Source organism: Rousettus aegyptiacus, unplaced genomic scaffold (assembly GCF_014176215.1).
Source record: "Rousettus aegyptiacus isolate mRouAeg1 unplaced genomic scaffold, mRouAeg1.p scaffold_m13_p_9, whole genome shotgun sequence".
Lineage (NCBI taxonomy): Eukaryota > Metazoa > Chordata > Mammalia > Chiroptera > Pteropodidae > Rousettus > Rousettus aegyptiacus.
The window spans coordinates 29059273-29080329 of record NW_023416312.1 but is presented as its reverse complement, the minus strand read 5'-3'; the positions used below and the strand labels follow the sequence as shown (position 1 = coordinate 29080329).

At 37.1% G+C, this 21057-nt stretch overlaps 2 pseudogenes; one reads left to right on the top strand and one right to left on the bottom strand.

Moving 5' to 3' along the window:
* Positions 1 to 21057, top strand: part of LOC118607839 — a 240330-nt pseudogene that overhangs the window by 106199 nt on the left and 113074 nt on the right.
* On the bottom strand, positions 6038 to 6156 carry LOC118608512 (annotated as a pseudogene).

Here is a 21057-nt window from a genome sequence, read left to right as displayed (position 1 = left end):
TACAAATATCTTTTTATATTTGTTTATAAAATATACCAACCTTTCATCCTCCTAATATTGGAAAATTATTTTTTATGGTGGAGAAGGGAGTAATGATGCTACATTAGAGAAGCATCTAGAATTGAGCTCTGCACTTATTAGAGCAGGTTTACATAAAAGAAATCTATGATAAAATCGAGACCCATTGAAAGTCAGAATCCTACAATGACCTCATCCCAGGGTTGCAAATTGCAGCTCTAACACTGAGCACCATCTCCATGCAGGCGTGGGTGTTCCACAGGAGACCGGCTGTTTTATTCTGACTTGTTACCCCTATAAAGAAACCCTGCTTTAAAGAAACCTGGCTGGTGTTTACCACCCAAAGTCAAATCTTCCATCATCATATATTTGATCCCCTTTACTCTCTTAATCATTTCCCAATCCTCTTTCTTCTATGGTAACCATCATACTGTTGTCTGTGTCTATGAGTTTTTGTTTGTCTTGTTTGTTTGTTTCTCTCAGTTTTATATCTTATATACAAATGAAATCATATGGTTTTTGAGTTTTTCCATCTGACATGCTTCACTTAGCCTGATATTCTCAAGATCTATCCATGTTATCACAAATGGCAAGATTTCATCTTTTCTTATGGCTGAGTAGTATTGCATTGTATATATGTGCCACATCTTCTTATCCAATCACCTATCAAAGGACACTTCAGTTTTTTCCATGTCTTGCCCACCATGAATAATGCTGCAATGAACATAGGGGTACATATATTTTTATGAATAAATGTTTTCAGATTTTTCAGGTAGATAGTCAAAAGAGGGATTGCTGGGTGATATGGTAATTCTATTCTTAATTTTTTGTGGAACTTCCATACTGTTTTTTATAGTGGCTGTACCAATTTACATTCCCACCAGCAGTGTGTGAGTTGCTTCTTCCCCACAACCTCTCCAATACTTGTTATTACTTGTCTTGTTGATAATAGCCATCCTAACAGGAGTGAGATGATATTTCATTGTGGTTTTGATTTGTATTTCCCTAACGGCTAGTGATGTTGGGCATATTTTCATATGTTTGTTTGCCATTTGTATGTCTTCTTGGGAGAAGTGTCTGTTCAGGTCCTTTGCCCACTTTTAATTGGATTTTTTTTCTTTTCTTTTTTTGTTATTGAGTCGTATGAGTTCTTTGTATATTTTTGATAGTAACTAACCCCTTATTAGAGGTGTTGTTTGCAAATATCTTCTCTCATTAAGTTGGTTGTCTCTTTGTTTTGTAGATGGCTTCTTTTGCTTTTTAGTTAGATATGGTCACATTCATTTATTTTTGCCTTTACTTCACTTGCTTTTGAGGTCAAATTCATAAAACCCTGAGACCAAGGTCCATAAATTTAGTCCCTATGTTTTCTTCTATGTATTTTATTGTTTTGGGTATTATATTTAGGTCTTTCATCTATTTTGATTTTATTTTGCTGTATGGGAACAAATAGCAGTCTAGTTTCATTCTTTTGCACATGGCTTTCCAATTTTCCCAGCACCATTTATTGAAGAGGCTTTCTTTTCTCAATTGTATGTTTTTGGCTCCTGGTTGAAAATTATTTGCCTATATACACAGTTTATTTCTGAGTTCTCAATTCTGTTCCATTGGCCTGTGTGTCTGTTTTTCTACCAGTAACATACTGTTTGGATTATTGTCACTTTGTAGTATAATTTGAGATCAGGGAGTGTGATACTCCAGCTTTATTCCTTTTTACTCAGGATTGCTTTGGCTCTTTGTGTTTCCATATAAATCTGATGAATTTTTCTTCTATTTCTTTAGAAAATGTCATTGGGATTTTGATGGGGATTGCATTAAATCTGTATATTGCTTTGGATAATATAGTCATTTTTTAACTACATTGATTCTTTCGATCCATGAATGCGAAAGAGCTTTCCATTTCTTGGTGTCTTTTTTATTTTCTTTCAATAATGTCTTACAGTTTTCAGTGTATAGGTCCTTCACATCCTTCTCAAATTTTTTTTCTAAGACAATTTTCTGTCTCCCCCTCCCCACCTGCGGTTTTATTGAAATATAATAGACAATTAGTTACTCATGTTTACATTGTACAATTCAGTGACTTTCTTTTTCTATTATAGTTGGCATACAATAATATATTAGTTTCAATTGTACAGCATACTGATTCAAGATCTATATAACTCACAAGTGATCATGCCACTAAATTAGTACCCCTCATCCCCCTTCCATTTTTATTACAACAGTGTTGATTATTTTCCTTATGCTACACTTTATATTTCCATGTCTATTTTGTAACTGTCTATTTGTACTTCTTAATCCCTTTGCCCTTTTTTACCATCACCCAACTCCCCTTCCATCTAGTAGCCCTCAAAATATTCTCTATCTATGAGTTGATTTTCATTTTTGTTGTTATTTATTTATTATTTCTAATAGATTTTTGGTGATGTCTTTAGGGTTTTTTTATATAAACTATCATGTTGTCTGCAAAAAAGTGACAATTTTACTTCTTCATTTCCAATTTGGATGCCTTTAATTTTTTTCTCTTGCTCGAGTACTCTGGTTAGGACTTCCAGTACTGTGTTTAATATTAGGGGTGAGAGTGGACAACCTTATCTTGTTCCTTATTACAGAGGAAAAGTTTTCAGTTTTCACCATGGAGTATGAGATTAGCTGAGGGTTTTTCATATATGGCCTTAATTATGTTGAGGCACATTTAAATGCATAAAATGTGTTCTCTACAAACAAACTTTCCTTCTATATCCATTTCACTGCATGCTTTAATCATAAATAGCTATTGAAAAAATCCTAAACAAAATATTAGCTAATAGAATACAACAATACATTAAAAAGATAATCCATCACAATTAAGTGGGGTTCATTTCAGGGGTATAAGGATCATTTAACATATGCAGATTGATCAATGTGATATACCACACTAACAAAATAAAAGATAAAATTAACATGATTATATCAATAGATGCAGAAAAGTCAATGGACAAAACATCCATTTATGATTAAAATGCTCAGCATTAAATTTTAAAACAATTTCCCTAATGTTTGATTTTAATATTGATGGAATATAGCAATAATTGATGTTCCAATGAGTCTTGTTACAGAAGCCATTTATGACTCTTGCCACTAATATTTTTTGACATTATACCTTTTTAGTTCTAAGCAATTACTGACCCATGTAAGTGATACAGAAACTTGTAATTTAAAAAGGTTTGTTTTCTCACTTTGCATATGGTCTTTCTCTCAGTATTATGTTTTATTTTTATTTTTGTAATGGAGCACTGTAGGACTCAGTTTAGTATGGATTGATTTAGTTATAAAAGCTTCAAAGGGTGTTATCATGTGCTCAAAACTTTCATGCAGTCTTATGGTGAGTGCTACAAGGACCATGGTGTTTGGCGTAAGTCCCTTTGCAGAGAACACTTTGTTAGCATCTAAATGGCAATTTAAAAAGACCAATAATGGGAAACAGAGTAAGAGTGTGTCACCAAGGTATAAACAGCTAAATAATTCCTTTCCATTAAAAAACAATGTAATATAATATGTGACCAAAGGGAATAAGCTGAATATTCTTCATTTAAAAAAAATTACCACTCTAAACTGCTGTTTAAACAAAGAATTCTTTTGTTACAGAGATGATAAACTCAGAAATTTTTACTCCAGCAGAGCTTGGTGAGCCATAGCTACTATGAAAGCAGCTACCAAAGAGGATTTTGGCCATAAGTCAGGAAGGCTGAGGTCACATGCCCCAAATTTTATTCCTTGTCCCGAAATTTCCTTTAGCAAGTTTAAGTGTCCTGCATATTTAGCCCTAGAGTCAAAGTCAAATAATCCTCAGTGTTATGAGTTTTTGAGGTATTTAGTCCTTTTGTTAAATTGGATTTTTCTCATTTGAACTAAGCTCAGATATAAGGAGTTTGGTCTAAATCAGCTCTCATATTACAGAGTTAGCAAATTTCATTCCCATTTTCTTTCCTACAGCATAGCTGTTATTAAGTTAATATACTTCTTTCTTTAGCAACTAGTATTATATGTTTTAGGACTCTGATTAGAAACGTAAAAAAATACCCTCAAATCTGTGTTTATCAGACTTTTTAAAGAGAATATAGTCTTAAATTTCAAGAAGGCGTTTTTGGAAAAACTACACGAAGTGCATTTTCTGCTGCGTTTCAGTGTTAAGAGGATTTTTTCATTTATACCGTCTTTTGTCTGTTATATGTCTTACATGGATTCTAGTCAAAGCTACCATTTGGGTTTATATTTGATCACTTGTGGAAATGTCTTTCTCTTCTTTTTTAATGACTGAATCTACACACAGCCCGTGGTTCATCACTATTTACACTTAAATTAGTTCCAAGATTAAACAGAATTGAATAAAAATTTAACCTATAACATATATATGTTGATAGTATGCATTTTCAAATTTGTACATCACATTAAGAAAAACATTTGAATAAAAGTGCAAATATGGAGTGTTTTTTAATCCAAATTTCGATGTCTTTCTGGAAGATTTACAGTAAAACAACCCATCTACAGGAACTGGGCAATCAACTTGCCCTCTACATTTAAAGTCTTTGGGCTCCTTTCAATATTATAAAGACCCAATTTTGTTGATTTTTCTGTTTAAGTTCTCTTGTTCCAAAAACCTTAAAGCTGGGAAGAAACTAAAAAAAAATGGTAAATTAACTCTGGAGCATATGACATAAATTCCTTTTCTAAAAAATTACCTTTCAAATACCTTGGATTCAGGGGTGCCAGAAAATCACAGATGGAGATAATCACCCTCATTTTACAGATGAAAGTACTGAGACCCAAAGCTAGTAAGCCAAGATATGTATCTGCTTTTGACAAAATAACTTTAAAGAATAGTAATCATTAGCATGAATGTATCAAACTGATATGGCTATAAATCTCTAATTTTGAATATTTTGTTATCACATAATACGAAGAAAAATATATATTTATACATAAATTATATGTACTGTATATAAATATTATGTATAAATGTATCGGAATAGGCTAATTTGGACTCTGAACATTCCTAGTCTACATTCTTAAGAATAGCACCAAAAATAGATATGAGGCTTGAACACTATGCAAATTTTGTAAAGAACTAGCTTTGAGAATTTGATTTTGCAGACGTTTATTGATGTATGTCATGTAGAAGGTTCTGTGCCAGATGCTAAAGAGGTATTGAATTTCCTTTAACAAACAATTCTCAAATCTCAGTACTTAAACACTTAAGTCACAAACCAATATATTCAACAAGTGTAGGCAGGATGGTAAGGTAACCCAAGCTTTATCAACAAGCGTAGGCAGGATGGTAAGGTAACCCAAGCTTTATCAAGTCTGGCTCCATGTGACAGACTGGGTAGATTCTCACCAAACCCAGCCTGTGTTGGAGATGGCACAGTAAATCAGGGTAAGTTATGTACAGTGGTATGCTGAACTTAGTTTATATAGGCTCACAAGAGCCAATGGTTAACATCTCTTCTCGACTTTATGTTGAGTGACATCACTTTGGTAGCTTGAAATTGGCCATGACGGGAGTATTTATACGATGGAAATTAGCAAACTCTACAAATCAGGAGTTTTGGTTTTGTTTCATTTTGTTGTTAAATATTGGCCACTCCATATTTGCCATTTCATACAACTGGATATCTAATTGCTAAACATTTACCAGCACATAACCAGTTGTATGAATTGCTGTTACAAACAAGCCTAGTATCTCCATGACATGATGCAATACATTTTTTATTTCTTGCTCACATCACCGTGTATTACCAGCTGATGGGAGACTTCCACTACAGACAGTAACCCAGGGATCTAACTCCTTCCACTGTGTTGCTCCACTATCTTCACATGACTTTATTGTTATCCAGGGACATCTGTTTACAGACGAGGTGGATTGAGAGAACACAAAGAAGGCTCACCACCTCTTTATTTTTAGGCGCGGCAACCGTTGGTTGACTTCATAGATTGTGAGGACCTTGTCAGTTTACAATCCCTTGTTTTTAAAATTTTTTTATGCCTACTGCTCCTGGTCTTCCTAGGTGGTCTCCCATCCAAGTACTAACCAGACCCAACCCTGCTTAGCTTCCGAGATCAGATGGGATTCGGCTTGTTCGGGGTAGCATGGCCATAGACTCAACGACTTCTTAAAGCCTCAACTCAAAAGTGACATTTCACCTCTGTACATTTTCAGTAATGAGAACTAATCACAAGGCCCCACCTGGATGCAAGAGAGATAGTAAATTCTTGACAGCGGAGAGCAGCAGAGGAAGTGACACCTTAAAACAGTTGAAAGGATGAACAAACAGGTTCTTTTCTGGATTCGAGAAAACCTGGATTTAGGAAGTACTCATTATGTTGAACAAACTCCACTTATGCGGTATAAATATGACCATTTTATTGACCAGAACAAGTCACAAGATCAACTCATATTCCAGAAGAGGGGAAAGAAATGCCACTTCTTTGAGGTATTTGTTGATAGGAATGTTATTTCTCTTTTATCTTGCTTCTTTTAAGATTCTTTGTCATTAAGCTTTAGCATTTTAATTACAATGTGTCTTGATGTGGGCCTCTTTGTATGCATCTTTTTTGGCACTCTCTGAGCTTCCTAAGGTTGTATGTCTATGTCCTTCTTTATGTTAGGGAAGTTTCCCATCATTATTTCTTCAAATAAGTTTTCAATCCCTTGCACTCTATTTTTTCCTTCTGGTAATCTTATGATGAGAATTACTGGTCCATTTGATGTTATCCCAGAAGTCACTTAAACTATCCTCATTTTTTAAGATTTTTTTCTTGTTCTGACTGGGTATTTTCTGCTGCCTTATCTTCCAAATTACTGATTCAAACTCTGCTCCATCTAATCTACTGTTGATTCCTCCTAAGTTATTATTCTTTTCAGTTGTTGTATTCTTTATTTCTGACTGGTTCTTTTTTTATATTTTCTATCTCCATTTTTATGTTTTTTATGTTTTTGCTTGCCCAATCTGCCCTTTAAATGTGCTGTCCTGGGTGATTCTTCAGCTTAGTCCAAAGCTGGCCACTGGGTGTTCTTACCTCAGTCTTTTTGGGAGGGTCCCTACTGCAGACCAAGTTTGGCAGCAGCCTGGGCCCTGCCCAAGGCAACCTGGCATGAGCCACCATGCAATCCACAGATAGCCGACACTTGTGCTTGGCTTGGAGATGCCACAAGAGGCCAAGATATTAACTAAGGCTGGCTGCTACTAGTACTGCCCTTGGGGCTGCTCAGCAAGAGGTATAGAGCATGCTGATGCCAGGTGCTGCTTGTTTGGGATTTGTGAACCTTTGAGAGATTTTAGGAAAGCACCATGAGCTTAGATGGGTTGTCTGTATGGAAAAGCTACTGGAAGTTGCTTGGGTGGGCCCACATGTTGGATTGGGCAGGGTCTTAGGGAATAACCATGGTGGGGTGACCAATGTTAGCCAGGTTGATGGAGACTCAGATATACTGGCTGCCTGTGTCTGTATGGTAGCAGGGGACAGGCTAAACACAATAACAGTGGCCTCTGCCAGCACTTTTGTCTGAGATTAAGCTGCCCCACCAGCCCTTGCCCTGCAACCAGACAATTCGGATCCTCCTTGTATGTCTTTGGCACCTCCTAAGTGGCTTCCCTAGTGCTGGAGCTCAGAGTGAGCAATTCCATCAGTGAGTAAGTCTGTGTATAGGACCCTTAAAAGAAATGCCTGCAACTCCAGCTGCCCTCTGTCTCACTCAGTTACAATCTTGGCTGCTTTTCACAGCTAGAAGTAGCGGGGACTTTTCTTCCCAGCACTGGAATCTTGGGCTTCGTAGCCCAGTGTGGGGCTGAGACCCTTCCCTCCCCTGGAGAGACCTCTGCAGCTGAGCTATCCCTCCTGATTCTCAACTGCTACATGGGGTACGGGACCAGCCTGTTTTGTGTCTCTGCATTTCCTACCAGTCTTGAGGTGCCCTCTTCTGTGTGTCTCCAGTTGTAAGACTTCTGTTCAGCTAGACTTCGGGTGATTTTCAATGATGGGTATCCTGTAGTTGAGTTGTAATTTTTATGTAGTTTTGAGGAGGCAAGTACAGCAGTTTCCTACTCCATCATCTTGACTAGAAATCCTAATTTCCCACCTTCTTAAATACAAAGACATGGGGCTATTAAGAAGATTAATATCCATTATAACTGCTTGAAGCAAAATGGGTGAATTTAATGATTAGAAGTGAATGAATAAGGAGAATGATTTCTGATTTCTTTTTCTCTTTTCTCCATTTTCTTACTATACTTTCTCTGCAATGTCTGCCTCCTCTTCTAAATTTAAACTTTACCACTCTACTCATCCATTGACCCACTAATCCATATATCAAATGCTACAGAGTGCCAGGGATAAAATGAATCATAAGTCAAAATACCTCCTAAAACGTGCTCATATATAGTGGGTAAGAGTTCTATTGCCATAGAAGTCTGAATAAAGTACTAAGGCAATGTGGAGGGTAGAGTCATTACCTTGGGGTGGGGAAAGGGAACAGATCATAGAAGACCTCTCCTGGGAAGGTACATTTTAAATAGGTATTGAAAAATGAGCTGCATTTAGCTTGGCAGAGGTGGGAGGGAGGAAGCATTTGAGAGAAAGGGAATGAGCTAAGCCAAAGTGAGTGTGGAAAAAAAGTCAGTCTTATTTTTAGAGTGGTGAAAAACTGACCATGGCTGGAATCAAAGGGAATGGGGGTGTGTGACTTAGCAGGAAATTAGGCTGCAGAGGTGGTTGAGGCCAAGCTAAGAACTGTGAGTGCCAGGCCAAGGAGTCTAGATTTTAATCTTCGAACAGCCTCAGTTTCAGAATAGGGAAATGACATGGTCAGATGTGGGTCCTAGCCTCTCTCTAGGAGAGGAAGGTAGCAAATGTCTTTGCAGGAGGCTGCTGAAGCCACCCAAGAAAAGATATGTATGAGTCCCTGAAGGAAGACAGGGAGGATGTGAATTAATCCAAGAGATGTTTCTGCAGGAGAATCTGCAGTATCCAGACCAAGTGCACACTAAGAATGAATGAGAAGACTTGAGGATAATGCCTCTGGGTTTTCCAATCCGAAAGACTTGACAGATTGTGTCGTTAACTAAGATGGAGACAGATGGCAAAATAGGTTTGAATTATCTTTTAGTCCCACTGGATTTGAGATTTTCATGAGCCATTTGTGTGGAGAGTTATAGCAGCCAACTGGACCTCAAGAGAGAGGTTTGAGAGTCATTGGCGTAATGTCATAGTTAAAATGATCAAAATTGGTTTGATCATAGTTCATAAAATTAGAAGAAAATAATATTGCATTTTCGTTATCTGAAAAACTTTAATGAAGAATTTTGTACTTCAAATATTTATCAAGTAGATATTCATGTAGGACAGTTTCTAAGTATCCCAGTGCAAGAGATAAAATTCTACTATAACATTCTTTCAATGAGCAAAGAGATTTAAGACATTCTCGTCATCTTTCATGAAGTCTAGAATTTAATGTGGCATAATACTGTGCATCAGTGAAAGTGAAAATATCAGACATGAGGCATATATCATCGTAGACTTTCTAAGCAATGACCACAGGAGCAAAAAAGTAAGAAGGGTGACTACAGAAGATTCTCAGGAGTCAAAGCTCAGCCTTTTTTCTAAGAGTTGCTATTTTAAGGTCAACTCTGATTTAAATATTCCTGGTACTGAATAAACAGGGAAACTTGGGTAAGCCTGAGTCAGTCTCACACCCTCAACTGACTTCATCAACCAAGACACACTCTAACTTGGCCATTTTATGAGCCAGTGAAAGTGAGATCTATTTGAATAAGAAGTGATTTGGTTTGAACTTCAAACGGTGGAAAAGAAAACACATGCCAGTTCAGGAGGACTTCCTAAGAGGAAGCTCTGCCTCAGACAGCAGAAACCCACTGGCATTTCTCAGGCTCCCCAAATGTCAGAAATATTGGGTACAACTTTTGTATTCATGAGGACTACACATTTGAGCATTGGTGGTGGACAACTCTGTTAATGCCAGCTAGCTTGAAGCTCTTAGTAAGTTTTTCCCTTCTTTAACTCTCATGGTCCAAGGTGAGCAGTCAGTGTCATATTTTGTGAGGAGGCTTCTGGAAACTCCCTTCTCCAAGGCTACAAGATGTGGGAAGAAAGAATGAGAAACCCATGTTTCCTGAATCTTAATCCAATCTTACTCCTCTGTTTCAGAGTCAGATATCTTATGGCATTATCAATCACTCAGTTTTCAGGCTGAGACAAGATTTGGTGGGTTTTGTGTCTTTCGAAGAAGTAGACAACATCAAGAAACTTTTTGCTCTAGTGCCAGCTAGTATGAATGATTCTTAAATATATCATAGATTACAAAACAGCCAGAGTTTGCAATCACACACTTTAAAAGTTTTCTTCTTCATATTAGTGGAAGTTATGTTGGCAGAAATAAAGCACACAATAGTAAACTCTCTTCAGGAACCTCTAGACTGGCAAACACAATCCTGAGAGGAGATAGTGTTGTAATACATTGCAGAATAATTGAAAGGTACTTGATAAGGTAAAAGTTAATCTTTAAAGAGTTTAGAAATTCTTGATAAGCGAAGCCTGCCCTGGAATCCAGGGTTTTCTTGCTTCTGGGAAAAGAGTGCTTAAAAATGATGGTGGATGGGCAACTGTAGCCCACATCTATACATGTTCAGTGCAAGTCTTTCACAATTAACTCTTTGAATGAAATGCACAGAATGCTCAATGGAGTAAAAGCCTTGAGTCATTTGTATCCAAAATGAATTCTGGGTAACAACAAGACACTTTAAGGATGTGATGCAAAAGGTTAGGGACAATGAGTTCACACACAAAAGACCAACACCCTTGTCCCAAACTGCTACTGATCTCTGAACCACCAGTTACTCTTCACCCTCCCTCCTTTTGGATTTTATGGAATCAAAATAGATGCTACCACCAGGATGTGAATTAACTGAACTAGTTCCTTAGTTAATATCTGGGCTATTGGTTGGGAAATGAGAAGGTAAGGAACCCCAAATAAAACTGTCTCCTCTACAGTTTTGCTTACTTATATAGCTATCTTTGGGGACCTCTGATGAGACATTACCCTAGAAGTGTGAATACCTTAGAATACACTACTTTTGTAGCCATTTTATTAAGTTTTTACTGTGTGCCAGGTTGTTTTTTTTTTTTTTTTTCTAAGCATTTTGTGAACAGTATTCTTACAAAAGATCCTGAGAAGTGAATGGTATGCCTATTTTACAGATAAGAAATCTAAGAGTCTCTGAGGTTAAGTGACTTAATCAAGGTCACTGAGACTCAAACCTAGGTCTGTATAACTCTACTGTCCTATTCTACCTAGTCTTTTGTTACGTCTTTAATCAGTCATAGTGATGTTTTTCTCCAAACTTAAGGATGAAGACTTAAGACTCCTCTTAATGCTCCTCCTCAAATAACTTTTACATGGTGTTCCACTGATGTTTATGGGTTCATACTCATCTATTTTCACTGTTTAATTCAGCCTCCCTTGGGGCCAACTTTTGGCCTCATTCACCTGGACATACCTTTTGCTCTAGCCAAACAAACAGTGGGTAGAAAGAGCTTCATGGTGTCTATCTTCTAGTAATATTGGGACAAGCAGTAGCTGAAGAAATTGTTTTGAGAGCTGTGTCAGGCATGAGATGTGCAATGTAGCTTGATGTCTGTGTGTATGACCCTTGAAGGCAAAAGGCCTTCTATGTCTCCATAGAATTAACAGGGCTTCAACCCAGGAGTCAGAAGTAACCATGAAACCATCATGGCTTCCCCTATAGCAGCTTCAGATACACCAAAGATAAATACCTGGGCAAATACAATCATACTTATAGAGGAGGTGGTGGCTCTGCTGAATGGACATGACTGAAGTGCTTCTTCTTTCAAAATATTGGATAAAGATCAGAATGGAAGAATAACAGAAGATGATGCATATCACATATGGAAAACCCCTTAAGGTTATAGAAGTAATTGAAATGACTTGGAAGAGGGAGAATTCTGGGGCTGAGGGCCAACATTATCTAAAAATATCAAAGAAATATTAGGTATTCTCATTCTGAGACCTCACCCTAATCTGTACAAACAAGCTGGTAAGGTTTAGATGAGACTGAGTTATAGTTTATTCATTTGGGCAACATTTATCAAGTACCTAATATGTGCCAAACACTGTGCAAAATCTTGAAGATTCAAAGGCAAAAGACTCAGTCCCACCCATCTGAGGACTTACATCATGATAGCAAGTCTACTTTTTATCACCACAGGAGGTTCTATAATGGATATCTCTTAGACTTTTGCTACCAATGGCCACACTGATTGCATTCTGAACAGAGAATATGATGTGAAAGACAACCACTTGAATTGTGCATTGCACAACCTCACATGATGGCCTTATTTGTCCTTATATGCTTCACCTAAAATACCTTCCCCTGTAACTCTGCCTTCTAACTCCTTCCAGATGCATCTTTGCCTTAAAGCTCTCTCTCCATTCTTGCATCCTCTCCTAACCACAAAAACCAAGGTGGTCCTTTTACTTCACACCTACTTTGGCATATTTGGTCTGTAATGGTAACTTGAAAATTAAACAGGGCCTGTGTGGGTCCTTTCTTATTCAATGTTTTCTTTTACTATTATTTTATCCCTATGTTATTATTTAGCTTTTGGCCAGCCTGAATCTTAACTCCTTGTATGGTTTTCATCTGTAAGGGTAGGAACTGTGTCCTATTGATTTTTGTGTCTCCCTACAGGGCTTGAACATAATTGAAATTTAATAGGATGAAAGAAGAAAGTGGTTTTTAAAATAAGAGACCTTTTAAAGAGCGAAAGATGCCAATTGAAATGGAGTGTCTGTGACAAGAATCTTCAGTCAATACATTTTTCAAATTTTTCCAGTTGTTGATTCTCAAATATGCTAATGGCAACCAGAAAAAGCACAGATGTTGGAAGTATACCAAACCAAAGACTAATTCTAGCCAACTAATTCTTTTCACCAAACTTTCTGCAAGAGCATCTAACAAGAGGCTCAGGCACCGTTGATCCCTTGCAACTCTCCCCTAAGGAAGTCAAGCTTGTTCTTTCTAGATTCAAACCATTAGTGGTAGTTCCAAATCATGGTATCCTGAGGGTACAGGTGGAAGGGAGTACAGGAAGATAGGGAATGAAAGGGAAAACAAAGGATCTGAAAATTAAAGAAAATATATAGTTAATTATTGATATAGAACTTGGGTTTAAAACCTTAGAAGAATTAAGCTAAGATCATTTCCAGTTAATTACTTACATAATTCTATTCTTATAAAGAACATCTGCTTTTTTCTATGGAAGGAAGGGAGGTGGGTAGAAGAAGAAAAGAAGGAAGGAAGGAAGGAAGGAAGGAAGGAAGGAAGGAAGGAAGGAAGGAAGGAAGGAAATAAAGAACAAGGAAGAAAGACAAGAAAGAAAAAGAAAAAAAGAAAAAGGAAGCAGTAAGGAATGAGAAGAAGAGGGAGAGCAAGAGAGCAAGTAAAAACAGAAGGGGCAAGGGGAAATATCTGAACACACTACTGTTTGCCTTTTTGGTATTGAAGTTCAATGTGTTTTAATTAACACAAGAGCCTGGAATGCTCTGAAACTTTGGCTAAGGAGGTGGCCTCCCTGGGCAATTTAAACTTCCTTTCTCGTTTGTAATCTGAAACACAAGGTTAAACTGACACTGTCGTTTTTTTAATTTAATGAGTAAAAAAATGCACCAAAAATTATTACTTTAGCCAGAATAGTGATATTTCCTCCAGATCTACTTTCTGAAAAATAGTACATCCTATACTAGTTAGCTGACTAAGTCCTTAGTCACAGAAACAGAAGTTTTCCATCTGAAGTCAGTCTTTTCCCCTCTGAGTTGGCCAGCCTGCCCCATCTGCTCTGGGACACTGGAGCCCCATGAGTAAATTAGAAACCTAATTCAGGGAAGTGAGATACTCAGAGAAAAACCCAAGCATCCTGTAGACTCTGATTGTAGCACCACACAGGACATTTAGGAAAGAAAATGCAAGTAGTTTGACATAGACTAAGAATTATTAGCTTTTGCGGTCTGATACTGGGGAGTCTCGGAAGACCCTAATGTCACCTCCCCCACCCCCACCCCCACCAGGGCTGTAGTCTTTTGAAATAAAGCTCTAATCCCTCCTCAAAGATCAAGTGATTAAGGCTCCTAACAATGTTGTCAGTCACATCTTTATGTAAATGCATAGCCTGAAAGAAGGTATAGAGAGAAAGAGAAAGAGCAAGAAGAACAATGTAGGTTAGGGAGTACTTGTCAGACCCCAGATGAGATCCTTGGAGAGCTAAGTGTCTTTAGGAAAGTTATTTTACTTCTCTGCGCTCCATTTGCACATGACAGTTGATCTAACTCGATCTTGCCTCCCTCTCCCCTTCCTTCCTCCTTTTCTATTTTCTTTCTTTCTCTTCCTTTTTTTTTCTACGAGTATTTGTTTAACCCCTACTATGGATTTGTTTTAGACACTGGGAATATAACTTTAAACAAAATAGGCTAAGTCTCCATTCCATGCAGCTTACATCCTAGTGTAGGGAAACACAACAAGCAAATGGATAGATATACTATAAAGACAGTCCTCACTTGCACTGTTATGATATACATGAATTTCAGTTAACATCATTTAGTTAACAACAGTCCCACAAATAGCACAGTTCAAATTCAGTCACTACCATATATATTAATTATGAATAATTGCATCAAGTACAAATTTCACTGCTAGTTCTCCAGTACACAAATCACTATGTAAATGACAAAATGCATGTTATGGTTAGTGACCAATTGCTTTCCTTCTTTTCAAAGTCAGTCAGTGACTGGTCACTCCTTATGTGTTGTTCAGTTGACACGAGGACAGTAAATCATGTTGTTGTGTTGCCTCCTTGTCTCCCAGTGACAGGGAGATACTGCAGGCAAAATTAGTTAACTTTTAGAGCTCTACTACTGTTAGATAATGCTCCAGGTCACCCTGATTCTCTTGAATGGAGATGTGAAAATTTACTTTTTACTACCAAACGCAATTTCATTAGTCCATCCAATGGATCACGAAGTTATTTCAACTTTTAAAGCCTATTAGATGGAATTACAAACTGTCTATTGATGCTACATCTAGAGAGAGACACAGAAAAAGAATGTTATGCAATTTCTTCCACTGTGTTTTGAAAGAAATAAGACATACAATTGAAAATATTCAAGCATCCATCAAGTAGTATGCACACAGCATGTCAGGAACTTTTATTGTACTTTGTAAGTAACTTTACAGGTTTCTAATCAAAGATAAATGGAGATATAGAGGAAGTAGCTGACTGGGAATGTGGACACACTGTAGCTGTTTGAAAGGCTCTAGATTTGCATGCAGCCAGAGGAAATTAGTGAAGGCAAATTTATGGGCTTAAGTGAAAACAGTGATTGTGACTTTTGATGAAAAGGATGAAGATGTACCAATGGAAGCCATCCCAGTGAACAACTTCACATTAAAGAAACTCTCAGAGATTTTTCATGACATTGAAAACACAAAGGAAGAAATGTTGGAAGCTGATCCAAATTTAGAAAGGAGTATGGATTTTCACCAAGGAATACAAATAATGTTCTCTCCATGATGTAAAGTTCGCAATGAGAACAAAGAGGCAAACATTGCTCAAACTCCTCTTTATAAATTTTTATTAATGTGAAAAGATACACATAACATAAAATTTACTATTTAAAGCATTTTAAGTGTACAGTTAAGTGTCAGTATATCGACACTGTTGTGCAATCATGACCACCATCTACCTCCAGAACTTTTTTCATCATCCCACACTGAAACTCTGTACCCATTAAACACAAACTCCCATCTCTTTTCCTCCTAACCCCTGGTAACTATTATTCTACTTTCTGTCTCTATGAACTTGACTATTTTAGATAACTCATGTAAGTGAAATTATACAATATTTGTCCTTTTGCATCTAGCTTATTCGTGTCTAGTTAGCATAATGTCTTTAAGATTCATCCATGTTGTAGCATGTGTCAGAATTTACTTCCTTTTTAAGGTTGAATAATATTTTGTTGTACGTATATAACATATTTTATTTATCCCATTTGAGTTGTTTCCACCTTTTGGCTATTATGAAAAGTGCTTCCATGAATATTTGTGCAATCTGTTCAAATCCCTGCTTTTAATTCTTCTGAGTATATACCTAAAAGTGCAAGTGGAATTGTTGGATTTTAGGATAATTCTATGTTTAATTATTTTAAGAACTTCCATACTGTCTGCCATTGTGGCTGCACCATTTTATATCTCACCTACAATACATAAGGGGTCCAATTTCTCAACATATTCAACAACACTTGTTCTTTTCTGTTTTTTTTTTCTTTAATAATAGCCATCCTAATGGATTTGAAATGGCATCTTGTTGTGTTTTGATTTGCATTTCCATAATGATCAGTGATGTTAAGCACCTTTTCATATACCTTCTGGTGATCTGTATATCTTCTTTTGAGAAATGTCCACTTAATTGATATTTTCTATAAAGAAATGAAACATTTTACTTTTGGTATTCTTAATGTTTTAAGTTACAGAGTAGTAACTAAATATTTGTTTTATAATTTTTTCCTATACATTTATAACCAACAATAGGAGAGTTTTTAATGTTTTAACAAAAAATTTTATGGTCATTCATGGAGCAATCATAATTTTCCCCAGTTATTATTAAGAATGCCTTGTATGGTTTCAGTTTGCATGGCCATTTTTATGGTCCCCCACTACCATGCAAAGTGAGGATTTCATGTAGAGTGTTAGATTGGTGATAAGGGATATGAGAATAATGCAGGATGAGGGAGTAGAGAATGATAGGCTATGATGGGAGAATGGGCTATTTTTGTAAATTTTCAGGAAATGTTACACTGGGAAAGTGAAATTTGAGTAGTGGCCTAAGTGGAGTGAGGAAATCAGCCATATTCCTGCTTATGAGAAGAGCTTTCTAGTTTTGTGGAATAGCAGGAGCAAAGGCCTTCAAATGGGAGCCGACTCGGCCTGTCTGGAAATAGCCAAAGTGTCAGAGTGGCTAGAGCACATTGAAAGAGGGAGAGAGACGTAGCAAATAAAGATGGAATGGTAGACAAGGGCCAAATCATGTAGGGCCTTGTTGGCATCTGATTGGTTAAGGATGAGTTTCTCTAGGGAGAGAAAAGGAGAAAGTGAGGATACTAAAAATTAACTTTACCTACTTCAAAATCTGTCTAATGGCCAGTCTTGACTTGAAAATGAGGGAGGATAAGACTTCTGAAGACTAGGACTTACTCACAGTTTTATTGAGTAGTACCTATGTACCTCCTATGTACCAAAGAAGCCTCTCAACTTTTTCAGTCTCACTAAAATACTCCTGGAATTTCCCCAAGAGGCTTTCAGGACAAGACAATTCTCACTCTATGTGAAAGACTGAGGGTTCCTAATCAAGGGAGCCATCAGCAGAAATGATTGTTCCCAAACTTCCAGAGAAGCAACGACCAGATTTCTTCATACAGCAAACCAGGTTCACGAACCCACAAGCCCATGGGTCAGGTAGGAAATACAAATCAGTGAAGCTGGCCCAGGGAGGCCGGTGAGATGGCAAGCTTGCGCCCTTCCTAAAGGAAATACCCACTAGCAACTTCTGCTAGCTATCACCATGAGGAAATGTTGCCCCAGGAGCCTAGATCTTCAAGAGAAGCAGGAAATCCAGATTACATTCCTGGTATTTCAGTAGTGGCAAGTAATTTAAAATATTTAATACATCACAAAGGCTTTATATAAATCTATCTGTCACCATTATGTTGTTATTTCTAATCTTAAAGGACCTTCCCCTTCAAACACTCCTGTATCATATCCTAAGAATATCCATGCAGAGAATCAGAACTGTTATCTTTTTCCATCCACATGTCTTCCAGAAGTGAATTACACTTAATTGAAAATCTCAGTGTTGTGGATCCTTTTAGTGACCTTTTAATTCCAAGTTTAATGCACCTTGACAACTTTAAAAAGTCTTTTTAAAACTCCTGGATTTGGCAGAAAGCTCTGGATTGGGCAGACATTGTTATTTAGCATCTAAGTACCCATTGTTTTTTCAACATGCTACAAACCCTTAAAATATATGGTATTTTCGTTAAGCAACTTGATACAAAAAATAAGAAACGTCTCCAATATCATTGATTTACAAGGCAGAAATTCACAGACATACACAACAACAACAACAACTTATCCCTACTGCATTTTGATTATAGAGAACCAAGAAGAGCAAAGAAAATACAGAGAGCATTTTGATTAGGGCTTAAGTAAATTTTCTTTCCTTTGAACTTTCAAAAAAAATCTACCGAAACATTTATAATACTTAAAAATTTTATATATACAGATTTTTTGCACTCTTAGAAAAAGCTCCATAATTACGCCAATGTTTCAGTTTCACTTTCCTGCTACTCATTGATTTCAAAGAAAAGAGAACTTTAAATGGAGTTTCATAATTTGAGGTTATCTTATGAGAGAAGGGAAAATTATATGAATCTTTCAAGATTGGCCTTTTAAAAGATTTTTTTTAAACTTATTAAGGCAATTAAGTCAATTATTTACCTTGAAAACAAAGTTTCACATCTTAAGAAAATCCCCATGACTGTTACTCTTCTAAACTCAAAAAAAAAAACCTGAAAAAGAATTTTCTTATGGTACCTTAAACTGCAGGATCTGTTACTCAGCATTAGGTTAGAAGGAAATCTACAGTGTGTATTTCTCCCAAAATCTTTATTTGATGTAGATAACTTGTTTCGAATTATTAAGAATATCAACATCTCATCTGCTTGGTTGGCATCGGTAACAATGGTAGCTTCAGAGCTTTAATAAATGCTGGCATAGTTCAAGCTAATAGAAAATGGAACATGTTCCCAGCCTCGGAAGTTGGGCAGCCCAGTTACTCTTACAGGGATAGACCAAGAGGTCTATTTGTCACTTCTTTAGAGTAGTACCAGGAAAGGACAACCTTTCTAAGTTTCTTTTAGGAATATGTGAGGACTTATAGGGGCCCAGATAGAATACAGTTTAATTTAATGAAGAACTGAGCCTCACCATATCCCATTTTTCAAATGTTTGCTCTGATGACAGGTGGAGTTGAATGATCTTTAAGATCCCTCCCAAACCTAGGAGACCGCAACTCCATCTTTAAAGCTCTCACAGTATTTAGTCAATGAATGAGCATTGTAAGATTAGTTAGTATATATGGCATGCGGTTTTGGAAACCAAAGAATATTTTGTACTTTTACAGAATCTCAGTCATGTAATAAAGAGAAGAATGGTCATCTTATTATGTCACAGCCCTCACAGAACAGATATGGTGCTGATATATGGCACATTTCTCTAAATATAACTCCAAGACTTTTGCATACAGGTGGATTTAGTTGTTGATTTTGTTAATTTTTTTCCTTTGCAGAACCGTGTCCTGTGAGATAGGAAGTGACAACCTGATATTGCGGAAGAAATCAAGATAAGAGAGGTGAGTGTGTGTGTGTGTGAGAGAGAGTGTCTACAATGTCTGAATGAATTAATGCAATACATTGCTCACAAATTTAAGAAACCAGATCATGAGGCACAAACAGGAAATTCTCTGTAGAGTTTTTGTTAGGAGATTTTATGGTGGAGAGTTAACATTAGGATGCATTGCCGAAGTCAGGCCAACTGTGTGAGTTTCCTATTGTTGTCACAAGAAACTACCACAAACTTAGTGGCCCAAAACAATACTAATGTATTATCTTACCACTATGGAGGTCAAAAGTCCAAAATCGTTCTAACTGAACTGAAGTCATGGTGTCAGCAGGGGTGGTTCCTTTCAGAGACTCTGAGGGCAGAATCCATTCTCTTTCTTTTCCAGTGATTCTAGAGGTCGCCCGCACTCTAGCTCATGGTTACTTCCTCTATCTCCAAATCCAGCAACAGTAGGTTGAGTACTTCTCACATCAAATCACTCTGACACTAACTCTTCTGCCTCCTTCTTATAAGGATCCCTATGATTACATTTGACCCACCTAGATAATTGAGGATAATGTCCCCATCTCAAAATCTTCAAATTAATCACATCTGCAAAGCCCCTTTTGCTATGTAAGGTAACATATTCATAGGTTCCCAGAATTGGGATAAGGACATTTTTGGGGGCAATTATTCTGCCTACCACATTAGCCCCACTGCAACTTTCAATGAGCTCTAGTTCAGCAAGTAAACATTATGATTTCTTTTAAAGAACCAAGTTTATGGCACCCCCTGGGGGCTCCTAAGTTACCTTCACCTACTGTTACTTTTCCTTGTGTAGGGCCAATCTTGCTTTACAGATGAGAAAATGAAAGCTCAAAGAGCTAAATGATTTTCTTCAACAACCTTCCAGTGTGATCAAGTCAGGCATAAATCTGGAACGTGGGCTTTTGATGTTCTACCAGCATGTTTCTCACTTTTCTTCAGTGCCTCCTCTCTAGGAAGTGTGTCCTAAAGAGATGTAGGGGTGATGGCACCATATCATGTAGGGTTGGGCATGGTGAGGGTTTAGGTTAAATAAAAGAAGGGAAACATTTGTAGACAAAGCAGCCACACAGATGCTATACTCCCAGGCACTTCTTGTCACTCTTATACAGACTTTTAAAGACTTTTCCCTTCCTTAGTGCCTTCTAGATTTAAAGTTGCGTGATGATATTGGATGCACTTTATTTTATAGGTGCACAACAAAGTATCTGAGGCTACATATTATCTGGGTATAGCAATAGAGTAAAATATTTGAGAACCAGCCAGGACCTGTTTGGGGGTCAGACCTTGGGGGGGGCTCATGCTCAAGCTCTAGCACATACCATTGGCTGGGTGACCACTGGAAATAGCACCCACCTCGTGGACTAAATGAGATAAGTAAAGAAACTAATCCACAGAAAGTGGTTCGCATAGTGCCAGAGTGTAATAAATGTTAGCCGCTGCCATCATCATCATCATCATCATCATCATCATCATCATCATCTTTATAGGGATA